Source organism: Oryza sativa, chromosome 11, assembly GCF_034140825.1.
Source record: "Oryza sativa Japonica Group chromosome 11, ASM3414082v1".
Lineage (NCBI taxonomy): Eukaryota > Viridiplantae > Streptophyta > Magnoliopsida > Poales > Poaceae > Oryza > Oryza sativa.
In genome coordinates this window covers 7,470,244-7,497,019 of record NC_089045.1, presented here as the reverse complement: position 1 = coordinate 7,497,019, position 26,776 = coordinate 7,470,244, and the positions used below count along the sequence as shown (strand labels likewise).

The window sequence follows — 26,776 nt, the reverse complement described above, 5'->3', positions numbered from 1 at the left end:
GTGATCTTTAATTACCTATTCACTTATATATATATAGTATCGATTAATTCTCATCCAATGGTGGTATATATATGCTAAATCTTTCCTTCGATTTATGATTGATCTTAAATTGAGCAAGGTATAAGCTTTTGGTTTCTCTCTTATAGAAGTTGAAGGATACATATGTTAAATACTCCCTCCGTCCCATAATGTAAGAGATTTTGACTTTTTCTTACACTGACCACTCATCTTATTCAAAAAATTTGTGCAAATATAAAGAACGAAAAGTTATGTTTAAAGTACTTTGGATAATAAAGTAAGTCACAAATAAAATAAATAATAATTCTAAAATTTTTTGAATAAGATGAATGGTCAAAAAAGTGCAAGCAAAAAATCAAAATCCCTTATATTATGGGACGGAGGGAGTATATAAGATAAAAAATCTTCATCTGTTATATAATTAATTAAGACATCTCATAAATTAAAATAGGCAATACATTTACTCTGGAGGCCTAGAAATCATCACATAAACCAGAGAAAAAAAGATAAATTTACAACAAATTATGGTGGGTCTAGATTATAACGATGTGGATTAAACCATATAGTTGTATACAAAATACAATTGCATCTATGGGAATAGAGGTTCAAAAGTTGTATTACAAAATATAATTTAATACCTTTTTTTAATGTACAAAATTGTATTTATTTAAACAAAAGCTAAAGTTGTATATCAAATCCAATTAATCTTTCATAAACTATCTATGAACAATATTACGCGAGAAAATCCACTAGTTAACTTATAAAGTCAAATAAAACCAAATAACCGCATGCATTTTAAATTATATATAGTATTACCAAATTAAGCCTATGCTGTCTATACTCCAATCTATAATAGTACACCTATTATAGTAGAGATTTGCTCCGGTCCAACAAAAAGTACCTCGAGGTACCGGTACCTAACGGTACTAAATCATTTATGATCATTGGATCTAGCTGGACAGGACGAGCGTTGTTAGATCCAATGATCAAAAATGATTTGGTACCGTGAGATACCGGTATCTCGAGATAGTTTTTGTTGGACCGGAACAAATATCCATTGTTAGATCCGACGATCAAAAATAATTTGGTACTATGAGGTACCGGTACCTCGATGTATTTTTTGTTGGACCGGAGCAAATCTCCTTATAAAAAGTTTACAAAATTTTCAAATCTTACTATGATTGGCTTAGCTGTACAAAATGATAGAAGCAACCAAAAATAGCTTATGGATAAAACTTTTTATAATTGTAATATTCATGGTTTAAAAACCAAGGTTGGAAGAATAGATTACGATGAAAAAACCCCCAGAATCAACTCTAAAATTAAGTTTTAAAATTTGGATTTTGGTTGTGACTAATTAATAAGCCTACAAGCAGATGATAAAAGATTGGAGCTAGAGTTGTTATACAATATAAACTCCTTGATTTTTAGGAGTTCTATTAAATACTTCCTCCCAAACGAAGAATCGAAACCAATTTTTGTATTGGAGGATTCTAGCAACCTAAATGCTACTCCTTGCGAGAATTGCTTACTCTTAATATACACCCTTGAGAATGTACGGAGACGGTTGCACCCTGGTCCTAGAGCCCATTGTCGTAGTTGGTCCCTAACCTTGCCTTCTATTGTAGCTCAAAGCCTGCGTACAAGTCCCAAAACCCCTAACCTTGGCACTAGAGGCTGAAGTTCAATATTCTGGTCCCTAGTGTGTATTGACTTATTTGTACCGGTCAGTTCAACACAAAAGTATAACTTGCTAAGGGAAATTGGATAATTCTTGTCCTCCAACACTCCTCACATGGAGGCTTCTTTGGTCTCCTACTAGAATAAAAGTGGTCGATATTTTTTATTAATTGCGCGCTAGCTATGATTTGAACTTAAGATCTTTGCTTATGAAATCATATTGAGTTGTGCGGGACAGCTTGTTCAACCAAACAACTTACTTAAATTAATAAGATCACTTGTGTACTCCTAATCTTCCTCGTTCATACTTGAGCTCATTTTGCCACCGGTCCCTAAGCCTGCCATTGCCAGTTTCCCATCACAAGCACCTCAGTATTGCTGGTCCCCTGGGGCCCTGACCTTCATCTTCAGTTAAGTTGGTGCTCTGAGCTCAGGAGAGCTCTACGGACCCATCGTTTCGAAACGATATATTTGCAATAAAAAGTAATCTGTGAATAAAACTTTTATATACGTGTTCCTAGCGATCTAAAAGCGAAGGCTGAAAAATAAACTTCGATGAGAAAACCTCAAAATCAGCTCTAAATTTAAGATTGAAAATTCAAATTTTGGTTGGTAAGTATAAGCATAAGCAAAAAGATGAGAGCCCTAGCTTAGTATGCGAAAACAAGGTTATAAGTACGGAGATAGTTTATCTAGTATATATAGATGGGACAAAATATAATGTCATATTAAAAAAAATAATCGTTATATTTATATTGTAATTACACAATAAATTTCAATATTTATATTGTAATTAATTTTTTTAATACACAATATTATTTTTTTAATACACAATGTATAAGAAAATTATGATTTGAAAATTTATTTATTATTTACTTAGAAGAGGAGATAGGAGATATAGAAACAAACTTAAGTATGGAGGAGCGAGCAACCACATAGGAAAAAATGTCTGAAATTAAATAAAAAATATGGCACCATATAATTTCGCAATACTGTACAGGATTTGGATCAACCCCAGATAGAGATGACTATCCTGATCAAGGATCAGATCCATAAAGGGATCAGGATATATATATGAAAATCACCAAGAATTAGTTCCCAAGCTAGCTAGCTAGCTAGCTGTAAGATGAAAAGCAAACCCAAAATTTCTCCACATATATATAGTTCTCAAACATGTATTAAATCTATGTGGTCGCACTTGCTAAGTACTAGTATATAGTACTGTCAGATCTTCCGAGTTGTAAGGCTGCATACCATGATGCATTCACACACGTAACAGCGCATGTATGGACTATACATTGGTTCTACGTGCGTGCTACTTTAAGTGTGTTTAACTAACTGGTTCTTTTATAACACTGTGATTAGTATGTTAATCAGAGCGGCACCTTTGGTAAAGCCATGGATGCTTGCACGTACGGCGATCTCGAATATATGCACACGTAATACATGGCATAATTAAGATTAATCCCGGTGATCTATATATACCATCTTAATAATATCCGGTTGGATCATTATTAAAAAAATATCCGGATGATGTAGAGACCAGGTAAAAAGTTTCCTTCTCTAAAAAAAAGTTAATTATTATACACATTAATTTATCACGTACGGTCACTATATCTTTCGTTTTTAACCTTTTGAGGGCTTTCTCTGCCGTGGGTCTGTCTAGGCATGTGATGCCAACTCGCAATGAAAGCTAGTCAGTTTATGAAATTACCCCAGCTCTATGCTAATCATTTTTTATGAAAGTTATTTTTTATAATGAACTGATGACAGATCCAAGTAGTGTGGCTCCACAGAGTTATTTGATAATCGATCCCTGCTTGAGGTTAATTAATTGTGGATGATCATGGAATTTAAACATCTCTTTACAAACTCTTACTGGTCTGAAATTATGAGTTTTTGGTCATTTTTACTAGCTATAGTATTGAGACGTATTCCAAATTAATTCATCATCTTTTTGAAAATCATCATATGATAAATCAGAATATGTACATGATGTACACATATCCGATACATACAGTGGCTTCAATATATATTCCAGCTAGGGCTGAGTTCTTCATCTTATCCTAGTTCTATATAAATTTAAGTATTTTTTTTTCAAATTTTTACATAATTTGAATGGAGTTTGAATCCTAGGCTTGGATCCGCCCCTGATACATATCTCCATATCCATGATATATCTGATTCAGATACACAGCCTGAGGGTTGTTTCGTATAGTAGGAATGAAGCATATAACCCACGTCAATAATCTTGTGAATAAGCTAAAGAAAAAATATATGGGGCTGAGCCTATGTATTCTTGATCACTGTATCATTGTATAAAAATTATTTTAGTTAGATTGGAAGCTTACATCAATGAATAATTCCATGAAGAAATGATGATCCCAATATCCTATATGCTTGATCATAATTTACTCAATTTTCCAAAATTAAATACTTTTTGTCCTTTTGAAAATGTACGTGTACAAGCATGAACTTATAATTAATATTTTTTTAAATGCGTTATATTTGAAGTGACAAATGTATAGTTAACTATATACCGGTATAGTTAATGTATATATATATATATTTAAAATGTATAGTTAATGTATATATATTTTCACCGGTATTAACATTTGTCATAGACAAACATCTCACTATCTCTCATATATATTCCAAAAATTCCTCCCTAACATGTTGTCTTTGTACATACTCCCTCTGTTTTATATCATAAGTTGTTTTAACTTTTTTCTAATCAAACTTTGTTAAGTTTTACTAAGTTTATAGAAAAAATTAGCAACATTTTAAACACTAAATTAGTTTAATTAAATCTAGAATTGAATATATTTTCTAATATATTTTTTTGTTAAAAATAAAACTATATTTTTCTATAAATAAATTTGACGAAGAAAAAAAATCAAAACGGCTTATATATAAAGCCGAGGGAGTATATAAATAGGCTCCTTTTTCTTATGATAATAACTACTCTATACATCACCAAGTACTCGACTTTCGCCATAAGGAAATCAGTTTCCTTGATTTTTCCTGGAATTTATGTTTCTGCACCATCTTGTCCCATGAAACAGTAGTTTCGATCCTACCATGCCCCATGCACAAAGTTGATGTCAAGTTCCTTTTCTACACATACAAAAGATAGATTAGATGCCAAACAATGATGGACAGTTTTCTGTGCAGTCTGCCAAGCAATGCAATCTTCTTTTCCTCTTGCGTACTCCTGGGCACATTCACATGAATTACTTTCAGGTTAAGTAACGCCACACATGCAGCATCTCATCAATTATCTGCACAGCTTGAATAATGCAACCGAACAATCAAATTATTTATGGAAAATGATTGATTGATCATCAATAAGCAAAGTGCTCGCTTTATTCGATATCGAATCGACCATGCTGGGGATTTGTTGGGTGTTTTTGCATGATCTTTGGTCAGTGTACTTCCTGAGAGAGCTCACTAGATCAAAATTAATTATTAGGTGCAAATCAGCTGAGAAAGAGTGAGAGGTTTGGAAGTGAGCTAAGCTAGTCATACAAAGGAAAAGACAAAAGGGCAAAGGACAAAGGGAGATCTAAAGAGAGAAGAGAGCAAGCTAAAGCAAAACAATGGCAGGCAATGCATTTTTTTTCCTTCCATGCACACACAAAACCAGCATCTTTAGCCCTTTAAGACCAAGTGCATATATATGAAAATCACTTTGCAAAGAGAGATTTCTAGCTACCAGGCTAGCTAGCTTCTAGGACAAGGGGAAGCTATAGCATCTTTAATGGAAGGTGCATGCCACACTTCTCTAACATATTCTCATCATCATCACTTGATGGGTAAAACAACTTTGTGCAAGGGTAACTGATGTTGTCAGTATATGGAACAGGGTTCCATTGTGATCTTCATGTGCATGTTAAGCCAGTAGCTAGTTCCTCATGTAGCTAGAAAACCGTTTGATCGATGTGAAACCATATATGCATGGAAAGGTCTCTATCATGTATGTACTACTGGCCTTTACCTTTATTTTTCAGGAAAAGTATACGAGCAATCTTTTTGTTTAGTTCACTCGATCCATCATAAGTTTGCAATCAGAACAGGGGTTATGAGTCACAACACTATAGCAAAAATAGATGAAAATGAAATAATTTGATGTAGGACAAACTCAGAACCTCAAATAGTTGTGGACACAGAGAGTACTAAATTATAATATCCAAATACATCAAAATTCCACGAGACAATACCATATATAATATCATCTCACAACCAAACAAACAGACAGATTATACCAACATAAAACTCATCAGGTGGATCCACAAGCCCACCCACCCCAAGAGGTCACTCGGGTTTATCGGCAAATGCTCTGTTATATTTTTATTTCCGCAAAACACACCAACTATATATACAACATGATATATTACTGTCATGTAATCACCCCTATAAGATCCAAATAATTTTATGTATTCACCCCTACAATATACCAGAGTGGCATAGCTAATAGAATATACAAGACTAACCAACATATATAGGGATGCCAATGGTTCCTTATTTTCTCATAGAGAATTCTTCTATTGAGGTACGGGGATGGTTACAGCTGGATCTCCACAGGGAATCAAATGGAGAGAACTTGTCTTCATCAGGTGTGGCGGGGTAGGTATGATCCTCCATCCCTAGTTCCAGTTCATCGCGGAGACCCAATTAAATATTATTGTAATATCCCGGTCCAATTAGAATATATCATATGTGGTCTATGGGAGCTGTGCGTATGTTAAGTACCACCTTACTAGTTTAGCAATGGTGAACCAACTTTAAGGGCTTGTATTTCCAATCATATCACTCCTGGGTTTACCCTTTTACACGAAACAAGGATAAAAGTGTTAGTGAGTGGTGTGTGTAATTGGGTCCCACCCATTGGATAGGCTGAGTTACGTGGTTCTGGAGGGTGGGCCATTACAAATGGTATCAAAGCCGACCCTTGCTATTGCGACGTGCGCTAAGAGAGGGCATGTTACTTGATATTTGCCTATATGTAGTGTGGCTACGTGGATAAGTTGAACCGACGGGGACGTCGGGTCCGTACATCCCAGCCAATTAGAATGTGTCATATGTGGTCCATGAGAGCTATGTGCACACGTTTAATACCACCTTGCTAATTTAGTAAGGGTGAAATTAACTTATATGGACTTATCCCTCCAACCATATCACTTTCAGGTTAACCCTTTTACACAAAAAAAGGACGAAAATGTAAGTGGTCCTACACATCGGATAGGTTGGGCTGTACGGTTCTGGAGAATGGACTGTTACAATTATTCTTGTATATTTTATCTATGTTGCCCATAACAACAAGGCCCAACTATGAGAGTATATAACACACCTACTAACCCTAGATGTGTTAAAAAAATAGTAACCCTTGTTGCATTGCTCACATCTCAATCCGCTGATTCCATCCCCTTCCTTAGTGGCTCAGATGCTCAGTCCATCTCTATAATCCTGTGCCACTACTAACATTGGGCAGGTGAAGTACACACGTGAAAGGCCGACACTGCCGACAGAAAACCATTTGGTACGCGCAAAATTGCAGAAGCGAGTGCTCCTAGCTCTCCTCTCCTCCCCTCGGCTGCAAAAGCCAACTAAGTAGCCAGTACAAGAACACATAAGTCATTGAAGTGAAGGCCTCTCCTTGTCTCGCCGGATTTTATACTATGGGTGGTGACTACAGCTGAAGGATGCGACTCAGCGATAAAGAAGGGAAAGACAATGCATGGTTAGCTGCTAGATTGAGAGCTGAGTAGCCGATGCCTCCATGGCTTTGTCCTCACCACCCCTAAGCTTCTACGATGGGGATAGAGGCTCCGTGACGATTAATTCCCCGCGTGAAGGACGGGGACGGGAAAAAGTTCCAGATTGCATTTGGTAAGGGACGGGAATTTTAATTTTACCCGTAGAGGGTGACATAGGGATATATCCGACGTGGAATTCTCTCTTGCCATCTTTACACTTTTGAAGTTGTTAATATCACTACATATATATGCTAAAACATATATACAAATATACAATCAGTCTCCAACAGAACAGCTAACACTACTACAAAATATCAAATAGGTGTTGACACTATAGGTGCCGGTAGTGCTAAAACCGGCATCTATATGCCTTTTCCCACCTTCGCAGGTTGAAATCGCAAAAAATCGGCACCTTTAAGTAATCATAGGTGTCGGTTCTAAATAAAAACCAGCACCTATTATATTTTGTGTCGGTTTTTTTAAAAAACCGACACCTTTAATATATTATAATATATTATAGGTGTCGGTTAAAAAACCGACACCTATGTGAATCGAGCCGAGCCGGCATCGGATGAGCCGACCGGTGGCCCCCACACAAGACGAGCATCGAATAAGGTTCGACGTCTCGCTCTCATCGTCGATTTGTCTCGCTCCCTCTTCTCTCCCTCTCTCGTTTCGCTCTCTTCTCCATCGTCTCGCTCTCTTCTGTCTCCCGCACACTGCCGGCGGTTGGCTGGCGGACGCGGCAGCAGCGACCGCGCCTTCCCCTCTGCTAGATCCGGCAGGAGGGGAGGCGGCGGCGAGAAGATGGCAGCGGGGAGGCGGCGGCAGGGAGATGGCGGCGGGGAGCTGGAGGTGGGGAGGCGGCGGCGGGGAGATGGCGGCGGCAAGTGGCGTGGCTCACGGGCGTCGGCGGCGGCGACCTCCCCTCCGCCAGATCCGGCGGGAGGGGAGGCAGTGGCGGCGGCGGAGCCCTCCCCTTCGCCAGATCCGGCAGCGGCAATCATCTCCTTCGCTTGGGGCAACGACGGCGGCGGGCTCCCCATTGGTGACGGTGAGCACCCCCAACCATCTCCTTCGCTTGCGGCTGCCTGATTCAAATGTTTGATGTGAGATGAATGTTGCCAAATTTTTTTGTGAGATGAATGTTGCTTGATTCAAATGTTTGATTCAGTGATTCAAATGTGATTCAGTGATTTATTTTGTGAGATGAATGTTGCCAAAAAAATTTTCTTGCAGATGTGGGAGCAGGGATTGCTTGGCTCGATGCGTCGGCTTGATCGAGCCGGTCCATCGAGCCGGCTGTTTTTTTATTCCTCGAACCTGGCACCTTTTTGATTTGCAATCTGTGCCATCTCTCTTGTGCTGGTTGAGAAAACCGACACTATTCCCATTTTGTGTAGTAGTGTAAGGATCAGAACAGATATATAAAACTGGACAAAAAGCAACATGGCATCATACCAAAGTACTACCACCACTACGCAAAGAAAGTTGGGCGTGTACGTTCGTCGATCGTCCCATGCCTGGGACTGTTCACGTACAGTGTGATCGAAGATAAATATACTAGTGCAACCAGGATAAGCACACGGCCCGAGTATGAATGCTCTGTATGGTGGCTGCTCTCGAGATCTCATGCAGGATGCAGCTGCTGCTAGTGCTAGCTAGCTGGGGACGCCAGCTTCCCTGGCTTTGAAGCTTTTTGCATGGCGTGGCAGCAGCTAGCTTAGCTCCATCCCCACTGATCACTTCACTTGCTAGCTAGCTTGGTTTCTTTACATAATAGCATCCATAATTCCAGATACAAATATTCATATAGATGTGGTATAATATGATATTAATTCACTCTTGGAAGGAGATTGAACAGGGCACTCTTGTTGGCTGGCTTGACCATGTACTGTATGTACTCCTTTTTGACTGAGGAATATATAGTTTAATTAGTTACTACAATTAATAATATGTGCAATGATGCTGTCTTATATGTTAAACCGAGAGGCTAATTATTATGTCTTAGCCTTTTTTTTTTTTGCCTTCTCATGATTTCTGAGGAGCTTTGTTTTTGCACCAAATTAATTATAACTCGGAGAGGAGCTGAGAACGCAAGCTATCTAGTAATTTCTAACTTTGAGTAAAAAAGAGAGGCCAAGCATCAAGCATGACATCACCCAGTTATACATTACACTATTGTCAGATACTAATTGACGAGAAAAAAGTGTACGTTTTAGAAAGTCGATCGCAAACAACCTTTGCTGCAGTGGTACAGTGACCAAATATGTCGTGTGATAATCCAGTTTTCGCGATATAGAACGATTCACTCGCTATATGAGGTGTTAATCACCTACTAAAATATCGTCTGTTTCTACTTGACGATATACCAAATTCACAAACTCCATTTCTATTCAAATTGCAGAGTAAACGTTCTATGGTATTTCTTTACTGATTTTTTCAACGGAGTCTTGACTTGTCATATCCATCTTAATTTCATTCTTTTAATGTGAAAAAAAGTATAGGTGCACATATGAATCTATCCATGAGTACAATAGTACATAGTACAGTACTTAAAAAAAAGCCCATAAAGGCCTTGTTTAGGCCTTGTTTAGTTCTAAAAACATCATATCGAATCTTTGGATAAATGCATAGAGTATTAAATATAGATAAATTAAAAAACTTATTGCACAGTTAGGGGGGAAATCGCGAGACGAATCTTTTGAGTCTAATTAGTCCATGATTAGCTATAAGTGCTCAGTAACCCACATGTGCTAATGATGGATTAATATTAATTAGCCATAAGAGCCTAATTAATTAGGCTCTAAAGATTCGTCTCACGGTTTCCAGGCGAGTTATGAAATTAATTTTTTCATTCGTATCCGAAAACTCCTTCCGACATTCGGTCAAATGTCCGATGTGACACCCAAAAATTTTCTTTTCGCGAACTAAATAGGACCTTAGTTGGGGAAAATTTGTGGGTTTTGTTATCACATCGGATATACGGACACACATTTGAAGTATTAAACGTAGTCTAATAACAAAACAAATTACAGATTCTGCCATGAAACTGCAAGACGAATTTATTAAGCCTAATTAATCCGTCATTAGCAAATGTTTACTGTAGCACCACATCGCTAAATCATGGCGCAATTAGGCTTAAAAGATTCGTCTCGCAATTTACACGCAAACTATGTAATTGGGTTTTTTTGTCCACATTTAATAATCCATGCATGTGTCCAAATATTCGATGTGATAGGTGAAAAGTTTTTATTTTGGAAACTAAATAACGCCAAAGATCGGCACTATATGTGCTGGAAGAGCTAAAACCGACTACTATAGTGCTTTTCCCTCCTCCGCGGGCTAAAAGCACATAAAAACGGTAACTTTAAGCAACCGTAGGTGTTGGTTCTAAAGAAAAACTGGCATCTATACTTGGGTATTAGTTTTTTTTAAAAAAAAGGCGCCTATAATTTATTATAGGTGTCGGTTTTTTTTTAAAAAAGGCACCTATACCGAGACGAGCCGATGAGCGCATGCCTTATCCATATGCTTCTCGTCTCGCCTCCCGTCCTGATCCATATAACCTTCTCGATCTCTCTCTCTCGCTCTATCGCTCTCTCAGTTTCGCCTCTCTCTCTCTCCGTCTCTCTCTCGCTCTCTCTCTCTCTTGCCTGTCTCGGCGGCGGTGACCGGGCAGCGACCCGGCGGAAGCGGCAGTCGGGGGGCGGCCTAGCGGAAGCAGCGACACCCGCACCCTCCCCCCCGCTAAATCAGGCGGGAGGGCAAGCGGCGGGATGGGAGGCCACGGCGGCCTCCGGTGATGGCGGTGGCGGCGGGAGGGGAAGCGGCGGACCTCAGCGATGGCAGCGGCCGCCACTGCGTCCTCCCCATGCGGCGACGTCCTCCGAGAGCTTAGTTTAATATAAAAATCCCTCGAAACTAAGCTTTCTATTTTAACTATTGTTTTTTTTAGAAAATAGAAATCTTAGTTTGAGGGATTTTTATATTTGGATAAATATTCATTACCGTATTTGCTTTTGACTAAAATTGAGAGCATAATAGATTAAAAAGAAATAAAGACATCAACTAGCGTGCTGATTTTCTAGTAAGATAAAATTACCGTGCAAGCCACCTAGGGAGTTAAATTAACTTGGATTTCAGAGCTGATTTTGTAGTTGAGGGGAAAAAATGGGACTCAGACTCTAATTTAAGGTGGAAGATACGGACTTTTTATTAGTTGTTGTTAAGGGAGGTAAGAAAGGGGACAATAAAAAGGATAGGAATAAGTTCATCGGATGTCCCTCAACTTAACAGTGAGATTTTTTAAGGTCCTTTAACCACAAAACCAGAAATCTTCACCTCTAAATTATACAAAACCATTCAAAAGAGGTCCTAAGGCAGTATAGTGGGCTGGTTTCGCTGACGTGGCATCCTAGTCAGCACAAATAATAAAAATAAATATGTGGAGCCCACATGTAAGTGACCCACATTTTTTTGTTGTTTTCTTTTTCTCTCCGGGCGCGGGCGGAGGCAGGTGGAGCGGCAGCGTCGGCGGGAGCGGCTGCTGGGGCAAGCGGCGGGCAAGCGCGGCTGCGAGGGCCGGCGTCGGCGAGTGTGGCTGCAGCAGCAAGCGGAGGCGGTCGGCGCGACGGAGGCGGCGTGAGAGGAGGAGAGGAGGCGTGCCCGACGCGAGAGGTGGGGGCATCGGTGGGAGAGGCGGTCGGCCAGTCCGCGCTCGCCCAATCCTCATGATTAGGAGGCGTTAGTATTGGGGATTTGTCCTGATGTTTTGAGGGGTAACTGCTCATTTTCGTTGCTTGGATTGCTTGTTCAGTTTTGTGTTGATGTGCTTTCATGCGTAGCACCTTTGGGTTTTTCTGCGTGGATTCCTCTTCATTCTGCATACTCGTTCACCTCCCAGTCATTTCTTCAGACAGCTCCCCGCCACCTCGGGTTATCACATAGATTTCCCTCAGATTCCTTGAATTGCTTGGTTCTTGGATGAGCGTCTGGTTCCTATTTCTTAGATGGTTGCAGATTTGCAGAGTATTCGGCAAGATATTTGAACTACTAGCATCCGAATACTTTTGAATTGCATTGATGTCCCAAACAATTTTTTTTTGTGCGGGGAGTAGGGGGCAAAGCCGGAGGAGGTGGAGATGTGCGGGGAGTAGGGGGCAAAGCCGGAGGAGGGCGGCCACCCACACCCACCAGTCGTCGCGCCCCCCGTGATGCGGCGCGCATGGAGCAACCTGGAGCTCGCCGGCCACTCGCCCATCGCCGCTCTCGCCCACCGCGCTCTACCCGCAGCCTGGCGCCATCTCCACCGTGCCGCTCTCCCGCGTCCACTCGCCCACGCTCTACTTCGATGCCCGCCTCCGCTTCGCCTGCAGCCCGGCACCGCTCCGCTGCCGCGCGGGCCCGCCGCCGCCCTCGCCCGTCGTCGGCGTTGACATGGTTCTTCTGGATACTGTCCGGCCGGCCCGACACGGAGAAAAGAGAAGAGAAGGAGAAGAAAAGAGAAGGAAAAAAAGATGTGTAGCTGATAGGTGGGCCCCACGTACTCTTTTTTAATTTTTTTGCTGACTAGGATGCCACGTCAGTAAAACCGGACAAAAATACTGCTGAGGGATCTCCGGTGAACGGTTTGTGAGAGTTTAGGGGTACACATTTCTGGTTCGATTTTGCTATATCTCACTCGAAAGATTTTTTCTTATCTCTCACTCGATTTTCTCACTCAAATTTACAGTGCATTTTCTTGTAAGTTACAGTGTAATTTATGAAACTTACACTGTAACTTTTGTAAGTTACACTGTAATTTTTGAATCTTCGCATGTAAATTTTAAATTTTGTATTGGATTTGGTCTTTTTCTTGAGGATATGGTAATTTAGTGTCCATTATGGTGTTTCTTAATTGCTTTTTGCTTTTTATTACATCTATCGGATTTTAATCCAAAGATTAAAAATCTGTGTGATACGATCATAAAAATCTTTTGAAAGATGTATAGGTACTCCCTTTCTGGTTTGTGGTTAAGGGACCTTAAAAAACCTCGCTGTTAAATCGAGCGACCTCCGATGAACTTATTCCAAAAGGATACTGCCGAGCCCACTTATGTACTATAGGCCATTAGCCCATTTATTCGGCTAACCTAGATGTCAGCCCAATTTGGAAGTGCCTTTATTTCTTCTTGGAAAAAGTGCACGTTAGGTCCCTCATGTCATCGAGTTTCAAAAAGTTTTTAAAGCACAAAATCAGATATAGCACATCCTTAATCTTATAACACTGGGCTAAATAAGGTCCCAAGTCTTGTTCCTCGTTTTGGTTGACGTGACGTCTACGTGGCACTCCAATAAGAATAAAATAAAAAATATACATGGGTCCCACATATTAGTAAAACATTCATCCTTTCTTCCCTCTAAACTCCCTCTATCCAGCGACGGCTGGCCAACAAGCTTGAGCTTGCCCACTCATCGGCGGAAAGGTGGCATAGGTGAGCGGTGGTGGGTCGCCGGCAAGGAACTTCTATATATCCTAGGTGGCGGTGGATCGGCTGGCGAGGTCGAGGCGAGGCGCGGGGAGGTAGAGGCCAAGATGGCGCAGCCCACGGCATCGAAGACGAGGGCGAGGAGGAGGGGTCGTGGGAGCGGGTGGGTAGGCGCGGGGAAGCTGAGGCCTCTCACCATGTCGTCGCCGTCGCCAATGTTGTGCATGCGACGCGGCCTCTTGCTCCACCCTGCTTCGTGTTGCATCGCTTGTCGAGTTGTCGTGCGCGCGGTTCTGCCGTTTCAATGTACCTGTGTCCGTCTCTGTGCCGTGCACGGCGGTCTCTTCGCAGAGCTGCTCGAGGACTCGGTCATGGCCTCCTTGCCGCTCCTCGACTCGCTCCACTCCAATCCACCTCCACGCTCTCCCTCCTCTCCATGCATTGCCCCACCAAGTGGCGCAGCCAAGGGGGGTGCTGGAGGGTGCCAACACCCCCTATCCCAACACCACTACCACTACACCCTCCAATTTTTGCACTATATTAAGGCTAACTAAGATAAGTATTTATCTAGTTTATTTGTGTAGCTTGAAATCATTATCAGTTTAGTTAGTTAGCAAGTCTAAAAAACATTAGCAGGCACTACAAGAAACTTGTTAATCCATGACAGATTCTTGGTGACGGATTCATAAACCATCACTGACAGAGGCAATCCGTGACGATAATTTGTTTTCCGTCATGGACGTGCACTAGTGGATATTCTTGGCCCGTTAACTCGTGACGGTTTTATCCAGATCGTCACAGTGTGTGATTTTAAAATCGTCACAGTGTGACGATAATCAAAAGGCATTTCAAAACTTGTTTTGCTTGAAAAGGATTTGAATTTGAGGTTCAAATGAATTTAAAAAAAATGAAAAGCTACACTCTCTCTTGGACCATTTCTGGCTCACTCTCTCCTTCTCTTGGGCTCGGCCCAGCCTCCCTCTCGCGCTCTGCCCCTTCAGCTGGGCCAGCGGCCCATTTTCCACATGGGCAGCCAACACAGGCTAGCTGCAGGCCACCCTGCGCCTTGTAAAAAAACAAGAAACAAAAACGTTGCTTTCTAGGGGACTCGAACCGACGACAACATGCACAGTATTAATGAGGAAACACCACTGTGCCACTGAAGTATTTTGTCAAAGAGCGTGCATTACATTTTATATATCAAAATGTTAGCAGGTAATGGACCTGCGCCACCTGCTCGTCGTGTTCATCATAAAATTCGCGAGAATAGCTGCAGATTTTTACTTTTAATGTGTGAATAAAATTTTAAATTAGTTTATTTTCCTCATACTAACTTCAAATTTAATTTTTCTTTTATATAAAATTTTCTAAATTCATGATCTATCTATTTATTGTGCTATTACAACTATTATTTTTGTCATACTTTCATGTGACTTTGTTTTATCAATTGAAGATTTAAATTTCAAAAAGTGGCAACTTCAAACAACATCAAAACGAATCAAACCCAAAAGACAATTTGTTTTTGAACTAAATTATTTTGTTACTATTTGTTACTTGTATATGTTGCATATGGTAAAACTGAAAATATTTGCATATATATAGTGTGCGAACAAAAAATATTTGGAGCTTGTAGGAATTTAACCTAACACCTATAGTTATCCAGCAACATTCATAGCTACTTCTTTTAGTTGATTAGGTATGCACTCACTTATACTTTTCACTACAAGAAATATATTAAAAGTTAAAGCAATTTTATCAAGTGAATTAACGAGGAAATTAATTTTTCCTTTAAAAATCATACCGGAAATATTTTTTAATATTCTACGTAGTCTAAATTATTCTCTGTAATTTTCTGTGAATTTTCAGAGCCTAATAACTAATTTTAATACCACAAAGTTTATTTAACCTATCAAAAAAAATGGAAAACAAATTAAAATATCTCTCTGTCCTTGGGCCATTTTTGGCCCAAGTGTTACTCTCCCCCTCCCTCAGCCCACAGCCTCTCTCTCCCTCCTGGGCCGACTTCCCATTCCCCTCCTCCCTCACCGAGAAGTCCACTTTGCCTCCCTCCTCTCAATTAATTTCAAAATATTAAAACTTTGAATCAAATTTTATCATACTAAATGAACTTATGTGAAAAAGTTGTCATAAACAAAGTTGTAAAACTTATTGAGATACACCAATTTTATTTTGGTTATTTCTCCATCTGAGTTTGATTGACCAATATAAAATTTAAATTTTGAAATAGAAGAAATTCAAATAATTTTTCGGGTTGTAAATGATTTCAAATATAAAAAATTGTCAACATCAAAGTTGTATACCTTATCAAGATCTACAACTTTTGTTTTGGTCATTTTGCTATATGATTTTGTTTCAACAATTTGAATTTGAATTTCAAATTATGACAACTTCAAACAATATTTTCAAATACTAAATGATTTCAACTGAAAAATTCATCAACAATAAAGTTGTATAACTCATTAATATCTATAACTTTTATTTTGGTCATTTCTTCATCCGATAAAGTAATAGTAACATTGTTCACAAAATTTACATATATCTCTTATAGATTATAAAACAGTATAAGAGATATGTAAAATTTGTAAACAATGTTACTATCACTTTGTCAGATGAAGAAATGACCAAAATAAAAATTGTAGATACAGATGGATTATACAACTTTGTTGTTGATGACTTTTTCAGTTGAAGTCGTTCACTAATAAAAAATTCTATTTGAAGTTATCAAACTTTGAATTTCAAATTTCAAATTATTCAAATAGAGCCAGATAGAGAAATTACCAAAATAAAAATTTTGCATCTCGATGAGTTCTACAACTTTGATTTTAGTGACTTTTCCATTTGAAATCATTTATTAACCCCAATTTTTATTCGAAGTTGTCAAATTTTAAAAATTCAAAATTTGAATTGTTCAAATGAACTTATTTATAAAAAGGACCAATACAATAGTTGTAGATCTCGATGAGTCCTACAATTTTGTTGTTTATGATTTTTGCATTTGAAACCCATAATTCAGCCTAAAGTTAAATTTAAAGTTCTTATAAATTTAAGGTGAAATGTCCATTTTGTTCATACAATTTTTTAACTATTGTGAACACACCAGGGACAGTTTGGTAAATTCGCATTGGATTGCTTCTTATCTATATAACCAGTTCCCCAAACCCTAGCCCAAGCTATCCATTCGCCGCCGCCACCATCCACTCCCCCACCGTCCTCCGTCGCCTTCTCTCTGAATCTTGGCGGCGGCGGCGACCGAGTGCGCTCGAGCCGGCGGCGGCGGCTCGCATCCCCATTCCGTCCTCCGCCCCCTCCTCTCTGAATCTCGGCGGTGGCGGTGTCCGCGCGCGCTAGAGCCGGCGCCGGCGCCGGCGGCTCGCATCCCCACTCGCATTCCGTCCTTCGTCCCCCTCCTCTTTGAATCTCGGCGGCGACCACGCATGCTCAAGCCGCCGGCGGCAGCAGCGACCGCGCGCAGTCGAACCGGTGGTGGCGGCGGCGACCGTGCGCGCACTAGCTGGCGGCGGTGGCTAGCATCCCCCCTCGGTACTCCGTTCTAGGATCTGCAGGTTTGTCCACGGCGACGACGGCGCCGCTCTGGCGTGCGCTGCTATGGACGCGGCCACCGCCAAACAGCAGCAGTGCCAGGATTTCCTCCTCCGTTCCAAGAGCCGGTGCCTCGGCCCTGCTGCTTCCCGGCTTACCATCCGCCCCCACCAAGTGCCTTAGCCTCTTGCTGCAGCAACAGCACAACGACAACCAAAGGTACCGCAACAGCACAACAACAGCAACAGCACAACTGCATCTGTGTGGATTGATATATGTTATTTATGTTATTTGTTTGTGTTATTGATTCTACAATATGAGTTATGAGTGAAATGTGTAACTTTGTAGAGTGAAATGTGGGGATGGCAAAGTCAGGAATGTGATCTGCAGAAAGATTTGCTTACTGGTATGCACCGTACTTTATTTCAGTAGTTATGTCCTTCAGCTCCCCCTGCAAAAGGATAGTGCTGAACAATTTGTCTGATTTCAGAAGATGCTGCAGATCCATCTAGCTGTTTGTGGAGTGAAGCAAATCAGAATGCCAGTGATGCTTGGACCATGTTCGATTAGCAAACTCCATCTAGCTGCTTGTACATGTGTTTTTTTTAGGTAATTCTGCTTGTACATGTGTAGAAGCATCTCATGATTTCTGCCGTATAGAACTGTTTATATACTCAGTGGAACGGACTATTAATTAATATACCATGACCAATATTCTCATCTTTACGGTCCTGCATACAAATATGTATGTATGTTTAAATGCTATATGCCTGTAGCCCGTGGAAATGAAGCATGGATAGGAAGTTACTCGTATCATAACTTTAGTGTCTAAATTTTAGTGTTGTACTCCTATGCATTCTAGTTCACTTTCATGTACCACTTTACTTGCTCTCATATTTTTTGGTTTAGTCTAGCGTTAGTTGCTTGTTTGCTTGGCCAATGAAATGAGGTGGGTTGGGATGGGGACAATGAGTTCTGTTGGTGCAATATATTATGGGGACATCAAAAATTAATATCGTATATGTAGATTGTTTCTTGTTGTTTCTCTAGCGCATAAAAAAAAACCTAACATATGGTACTGTACTATCAGGTTGCTGGGCTCAAACATATGTGAACTTTGATGGAGAAGTGGCCAAAATGCTTTGGTGGCTGCTGGGTATTGTCATGTGCTTTTGAACAGGTTTTAATTATGCTGTATGAGATATGCTCAACAAACATTATGTTGTATGAGATGTGAAGGTTGTAATGTGTTTTTAGAATATTTATGTGCTGATCTGATGATGATGATGAGAGAATGTAAATTGATGATCGGTAATTAATTTTGTTTAAATTATGGATGAAATATTTGCATTTTGCTAAATTTAGCAGCAGCTGAATTTTAGTTGGGCTGAAATCTTGCAGTAGCCCAATTTGAACTGGGTTGAATGATGACTAAAAGGCTGAAAAAACACCCCACAAAAAAAACAAATCGGCCCAAAACAAAAAAAATCCAGGTGGTCATAAATGGGCCGAAAGCTCCTGGATCCTGAATTGGGCCACAAAATACGTTGGCTTAATCCTACGTGGCATCGATGACACATCAGCGTCCACCTTGGGTTATTTTCATCACAGGAAATGGGCTTGGCTGGACTAACTAGACCTTGGGCTCCATCGTGACGGTTTTAAACCGTCACCGATTCTGTTAATCTGTGATGGTTTTCGACAAACCGTCACGCAGGTCAATCCATGACGCTCAATCCGTGATGATTTCTGAAACCATCACAGATGTTGTTTGGTGACGGTTTTTCAGTAATCCGTGACAGAAATTTTCCATCACAGATTAACAGGATTCTTGTAGTGAGGAAACATGATCTACAAAATTAGTTTGTGATTTCTCATCTTTTTCAAAGTAAAATAGATGATACTTATTTGTGAGATTATTCAATAGTTTACATTAAAAGAATTTAGCAATAAAGACTAGTTCTAAACTTTCAATGATATTATTAAAGAGCTAACATTCAAGTTTTTTAAAGGACTAGTTTACGCATTGATTGCTATTGACGGTGACTATTTGACCTCATTTGCTATCAATATTGGTTATTCGGTCTCATGGTTTATCCTCATTCCACACCCTCCTAATCTCAAATGCTGGCTTCGCCCCTGGCCCCACCTGCTGCTCCAATGAATGCCTACTTCCTCCATTTCATATTATAAGACTTTCTAGCATTATCCATAATCATACATATGTTAATGATTATAGACATACATATGTGTCTATATTTATTAATATATATATAAATGTGGGCAATGCTAGAAAGCTTTATAATATAAAACAGAGGGAGTACCTCTTAACGCCGATGCCACATGACTCAAGTCCTACGATGCGATGGCAAGCTCCGTGAGCTCGAGAGGTCACTTAGGGCACCCGCAATGGTTATCTATAGGCTCTCTACAAGAGATTTATGTCAGTATATTTTCCTACTTGGAAGAGATTAAATGAAGAGAGAGAGCAAAACTATCTACTAACTTAGAGATAGTCTATAGATAAAAACGAGGCAATGCGTTAGAGAGCTATAGATATCGATGTAGACATACTATTGAGCTGGCTTACTATTAATCTAGTCTATTGCTGAGATGTACATGTTTTATAAAGAGCACGTTACTTTACCGTTACGGGTGCTGAAACCAGGCTCCACCCGATCTTGGCGACCTCGGTGTAGGAGCGGCCAGGAGCTCCACCAGATTTGGCCGCGGGATTCTCGGCACCGCAACTCGGGAGAGAGCAAATGCCGCAGCAAACCCAAAATTTTGGCCCACGCCCACGCGCCACAGCCCAGTCAAAACCCAACCCCACTGGCCACTTCCAAGTTCCAACCCCGTGCGCCGCCTCCTCCTGTTGTTCGAGACTCGAGAGAGAGGCGAGACCCGGCGCCGTCGCCATGCATCGATCTGCCACCACCGTCGCCATTCATTGGGCCCCAGTGACCAGTGTGCCGCCTTGTCCTGTTGTTCGAGACTCGAGAGGCGAGTAGGCGACGGCCGCCGCCGCCGCCGTCGCCATATAGCTGGACAGCGCGGACGCCGCATCGAGCCGCGTCCTGCGCCAGCCACCGCCGGTGCCGCGGTGCGTCAAGCGCTCCGATCCGCCAGGCGCCAGCGGCCATCCCTCCTCCCCTGAAGGCCCCTCGTCCTCGTGCGCTCCGTAGAATGCAGGTAATCCCAGAGTAGAACTATAGTGTCCTCCGTCGACTCCTCTCTGTTCTTTCCTGGTTACATTTCCTTTGCATCTTGTCCAACAAGAACCAAATCTATCAACGACTTGTTTTCATCAACTAAAAGTTGATAGGCCCATGGCCAAGTAGTTGAGATTATATAGTTTCCAGTCATCCTACGTATAACGAGACACCGAATATATGCGCAAAGCCACCTTCGCCGCCGAATATATACTGCCCTAGCCGCGATTACACCAAAACAAATCTGCTCCAGCCGCGATGGATGCATCGCCATCCACTCCGCCGCCGCCGACTCCGCTGGCTGGCGCCGTCACTGCCGCCGCCGTCGCCACACGATATAAGCAACAATGTGGAGATCGATCCTTCGGTGACTTAAACATTTGTCACATCGATCCTTTACTAGGTAGTTATGATCTATCGCTCTCTGCTTAATTAATTTGTATTACTTACGTACTGCAAAAGGCACCGTAGCTAGCTAAGTTCATGTACACATATTGTTTTCCATTTAAACACATGACGTAATTCCCAACTCTAGGCACGCAATGTTCAAAATTATTTTTCTAATCAACATGCATAATATGAATTCGTAATATAAATTCGGTTGATTAGGTCCCAAACGGAATAAATAGGCGGTCAGGTCAGTTTACCCTTTTCTTTTCTTAATTCAAGAGGTGCATACCCAAAAATCCGATCTATTTATATTACTAAATATATCCAAAAGGGGTCTGTGGCAACGTGCACAGAGAGAAGCCCAGTGGGGTCGTTAACTCTCCTTTTGTTAGCCAATAGAAGTTGTTTGGATAATATTAGCGTTCTATACTCAAATATATTCTATACTCCAAAGTTCTATACTTAAGGGTGGTAGCGTTAGTGTGGGCACTGTGCGAATTTCATGTATTTTGCAGAGCACGTGAAAGCAATTAAACGAGCAAGCGTAAAGCTGTACTACACTGAATTGCTATAATTAAGGTATATCAAATTAAAGCCAATTAATTAATCTCTTTGTTATTTAATTAGTTAAATGGACAAACAATTTATTTACTTCCTGACATGGTCAACCGAATTGATCTGCTGTCTGCATGTTTGGTTTGAAAAATAATTCTGGATATTGCGTGCTTATGTGGTGTTTGGATCCATAAATCCTAGGAACTTATTTCAGTCATAGGACTAATCACTTTAGTCCATGGCTGTTTGGTTATAGGAACTAAAAGGGACTAAAGTTTATTAAATGCGCTGCACAATGACCATATTACCCCTAAAACCATGCAAAGAGAAATGCACCATGCCCATGCACGAGTGCAGCAGGTGGAAAAGAGCTACTTTAGTCCCAATAAGCTCCTCCCTTAAGAACTTATGGACTAAAGCACTTTAGTCCCTCCTGTTTGGGACTCTACAGACTTAAAGGGACTTAAAGTGGAGGAACTTCTAAAAAGAACCTCAAAGAAACAGGGCCTTAGATTTGGAATTATGTGCCTGCCTGTGTTTAAATAGAAAACCGATTAATTAATTGAAGCACCGATTAATTAATAGAAAACCGATGGTTATGTACGTTGCATGGTACTACCGATTAATTAATTGAACCACCTAGCCAGCAATCCGCTATTATATTATAGAATAATTAATTATATATTAATTGTATTAATATATACCTGGTGACTTATTAGCGTATGATTAATTAATTACTAGCTATTTTTTAAAAAATGGATTAATATTATTTTTTTAAAGCAACTTTCGTATATATATATATATATATATTTATAAAACATATAGTTTAGTAATTTGAAAAATATGTACGTGAAAAACAAGGAAGTTGAGTTGGAAACTGCAACAAAAGAACTAAGCGTTAAATCAGTTTGCCCCTCAGCTTATTGTGCATATAGAGTGATCTGTGTGGCATGCTTCACCAAGAAAGAAAGAATTGATAGTCGCCTGATATGATTACGAAAAAAAAAAATAAAGCACTGCACCTACTAATGTTACAATACTTCTGACCAACCTGCCATCAGAACACAGAGTAATTTACTATAAGAATGTGTAATATGTACTCGTTCTTAAGCTATATCTCTCCATTTTTATATAATTTGCATGTGCAATCAATATATATATATATATATATATATATATATATATATATATATATATATATATATATATATATATCTTTGCTTAATATCATACGGCACTTAGGTCAATCAAGATGCCATTCCTCTTGATATGATTGCAACCTGACCCTCGAAGAAAGCAAAAATATCGGAATACAGGGATAACACATCTTTTTTTCACATAATTTATTTCAATCACTCACATTTTTGGTAATACGTAGAATTATGAAATAATATTGTGAGTTGATATGGAACTGAATGGCCATTTAACTTGGTTGAACAAACAAAATAATAATATGATATGATGATTAATTTATGTGTGCATGCCCAAAGTTTGATCTATGTGTATATGATATTTATGAAATACAATTGGGTTCCTTGTTTTATCAAATGCAGCACCACTTCAGATAATTGCACATTCGTCCACAACGCTCGCTATGCAAAGTGGTGAACAGAGTCTGAGCAACTATTAACCACATTTAGGAGTGGATGCTAACATTAGTACTCGCCCTTTGTTATTACATGATAAGAAAACCGAGGAGCATGTAGGATCCAAAGTCAGAGAGCCAAATAATGATGTACCATCGAAATTGATACGATCTCTACTTGGCCAGACCTATGAGTATCAATTGTTTATAGATTATGAATTAACCGACCAGTAACTATTTGCTCATTACTAAAGATTATACACTGGTGGACATGGGAGATGTTTTTGTCCAAAAGCATCACCTAACATGCCTTCTCTCTGAAAATGAATTATGAACAACGATGTAATTAAGTACAACTACATATTTTGATTGCAACATTAGTATTTAATTACAGATTTTGACAAATAGTAATGTTGCAATCAAAATAGGTAGTTGTACTTAATTACATTGGCCCTGTTTGGATCCGGAGGGCTATTAAAGTATTAAACGTAGATTACTGACAAAACCCATTCCATAACCCCTAGGCTATTTTGCGAGACGAATCTAACGAGGTATATTAATCCATGATTTGCTACAGTGATGCTACAGTAATCAGCCACTAAATATGGATTAATATACATCATTAGATTCGTCTCACAAAATAGCCTAGGGGTTATGGAATCGGTTTAATCGGTAATCTACGTTTAATAATCCTAAATAGCAAGATTCTGGAGGGCTATTTAATAGTCCGGAGGATCCAAACAAGGTCATTGTCGTTCACAAATTCATTTTCAGAGAGAAGGCACGTTAGGTCATGTTTTTGGACAAAAACATATCCCATGTCCACCAGTGTATAATCTTTAGTCGATGATTCAATCGTGAAATGAGCAAATAGATTCTGGTTGGTTAATTCATAATCTGTAAAAAACAAAAAAGTAATTATGATCTCAAGAAGTTATAGATACATTATACTAAACATAAGTATGTGAAACAATAATGTACATTGAGGGAGATACTCATAGGTCTGGCCATGTAGAGATCGTATCAATTTCGATGGTACATCATTATTTCGCTTTCTGACTTTGGATCCTACATGCTCCTCGGTTTCCTTATCATGTAATAAAGGGGGAGTACTACTACGGATGTTAGCATCCACTTCTAGGTGTGGTTGATAGTTGCTCAGACTCTGTTCACCACTTTGCATAGCGTTGCAGACGAATGTGCAATTGTTTGAAGTGGTGCTGCATTTGACAAAACAAGGAACTCAATTATATTTCATAAATATCATATACGCATAGATCAAACTTTGGGCATGCACACATAAGTTAATCAACATAGCATCTTATTGTGCTAATTACTATATCGATATAGAATGACTGCATATATAATCACACACACGCATAGCCTAGCTTGTTGATAACAAACGGGTATCATAAATAGAAAATAAAAAATGTATTTTTTTTGCCGTGGCATTATTTTGTTTGTTCAACCAAGTTAAATGGCCATTCAGTTCCACATCAACTCACAATATTATTTCATAATTCTACGTATTACCAAAAATGTGAGTGATTGAAATAAATTATATGAAAGTCCTTGGCACAATTAAATAGATTGAGATGGAAAAAAAAGATGTGCTATCCTTACATTCCGATATTTTTGCTTTCTTCGAGGGTCGGGTTGCAATCATATTAGGAGGAATGGCTTCTTGATTGACCTGAGTATCGTATGATATTAAAAGTGAAAAGATATAGATTAATAACAAGTAAATTTATTACACATTCTTATAGTAAATTACTTCAAATTTGAGTTATAAATTTGGAAAGGAGCTTGCTTGAAAGTCGAGTTATTAAGGCATTTTGCAATTGTGAGCAATAGCTGTACTCATGACAAAAGACCAAGGTGACAGAATTTAAAACCAGTTACAAACAATATCCATCAGGGTTAAAACAATATATACTTTCTGTTAAGCCTGAATTTCAATGCAAACCATTCAATTTTCTGGCAAGAAAGATCATCAAGTCTTCAGCCTTTTTTTACTTGGAAAACTGACAAGGGAAGGTGCCCAACCAAGATGTCTACTAAGGGTATATGCCAACACAGCAATCCAAACCTCGGTGACTGTAACTTGAATGAAAAACAAATTAAATCAAACTATAAACAGCAGTGAAATGAACAGCCGAACTTAATAAAGTATAGACAACAGTGAAATGAACAGCCAAATTTGTTAGTCTAGTACTTAGTAGGACCACACTATATATATTTCGACAGAATGAGATGTGTCATGTTTCTCCTTTCTAAAATGGGGCTAATATAATGTCGGTTTCTCGAATAAATCAATTATTATTCAGTTTCAGCAAGACAGAAAAAGAATGATTGAAAGGCTTACCAACATAGATTAAACTAAAACTCTGTATAGACGATGTTTTTAGTGCTGTTTTTTGTGTCATTGACTTCTTTCCTCGGGTTGGACAGAACTACTGTGGTCTCCCTTGATACTCCCCTGGACAATGCAACGTGCAGCTAGCCATGCGGCAAGACAGGCTCAGGAAGGTAAACCCCAACGTTTGGGATTGTCTGTCCTTGTGCTTTGTTATTGTCATTGCAAAACTGAGTTGTATTGGGAATTGCTTCCTTTTCAACTTGAAAGGAAGTGAGAGATCTTCTGAGGAGCTCAATGGGATCCTGGGAATAAACACCCTCATTCCAGCATGCTAACCGCTAACAATCTCCGCATTGATCGCGTCATTCTGGAAAGCTCTCACTATTAGCCTTGTCCCATTGCATAGACCATTGTGAGGATCAAGATTCCTTAGGAGAATCACAGGACAGTTCACTTTCAACTTTAGTATATGTGGTGGTAGTCCATTCCCGATTGTTTCCTTGTCAGTGAATGGAATAACTATGTCATCAGGGAGTCGTATGTAGTCATTCCCGATTGTTTTCTCCATTCCATTACCAACCCTCAGGAGAAAATTTGAGAACCTTGGATTAGACTGGGCTCTCATATTCCTATTGAGGCGTATTTTCCTTATACCCTCCCAAAGGTGAGACCTTTGTAATGTTGCATCGGTTATTTGTGTTCTGGTGCCACGCCTGACCACCGGCAACACCTGCCTAAAGTCTCCCCCAAACACCATAACCTTTCCACCAAATGGTAACGTGCAACCAGGGGCATCCTATAGTGATCTATCTAGCGCCTCCATGGCTTGACATTTGGTCATGGCAACCTCATCCCAAATTATCAATGATGACCTTAGAAGCAATTCAGCAGTGCCGCTCTGTTTGCTGAAACTACACATGCTGTTATCATCTAGATTAATTGGGATCTTGAACCAAGAGTGCGCGGTGCGTCCACCTAGCATAATTGATGTAGCAATGCCAGATGTCGTTGTAGCAATGGCAATCAATCCCATTGCTCGCACCTTAGCTAGCTAAGCTCTATTCAGGTAAGTCTTGCCCGTTCCTCCTGGTCCGTCAATGAAGAAGACATTTCCAACACCATTGTCAACATGACCCATGATCTCATCAAAACCATACCGTTGTTTGGGGTTCAAAGAGTCATATAAATCA

The 26,776-nt window shown here is 39.8% G+C and overlaps 1 long non-coding RNA gene across 1 annotated transcript; it reads left to right on the top strand.

The window, feature by feature from the left end:
• Positions 1-17,117: 17,117 nt before the first annotated feature.
• Positions 17,118-18,845, top strand: LOC9266199 (uncharacterized). The gene is made up of 4 exons (XR_001541034.3): positions 17,118-17,704; positions 17,834-17,891; positions 17,976-18,094; positions 18,576-18,845. It is a non-coding gene; the product is annotated as an uncharacterized lncRNA (long non-coding RNA).
• Positions 18,846-26,776: the final 7,931 nt, after the last annotated feature.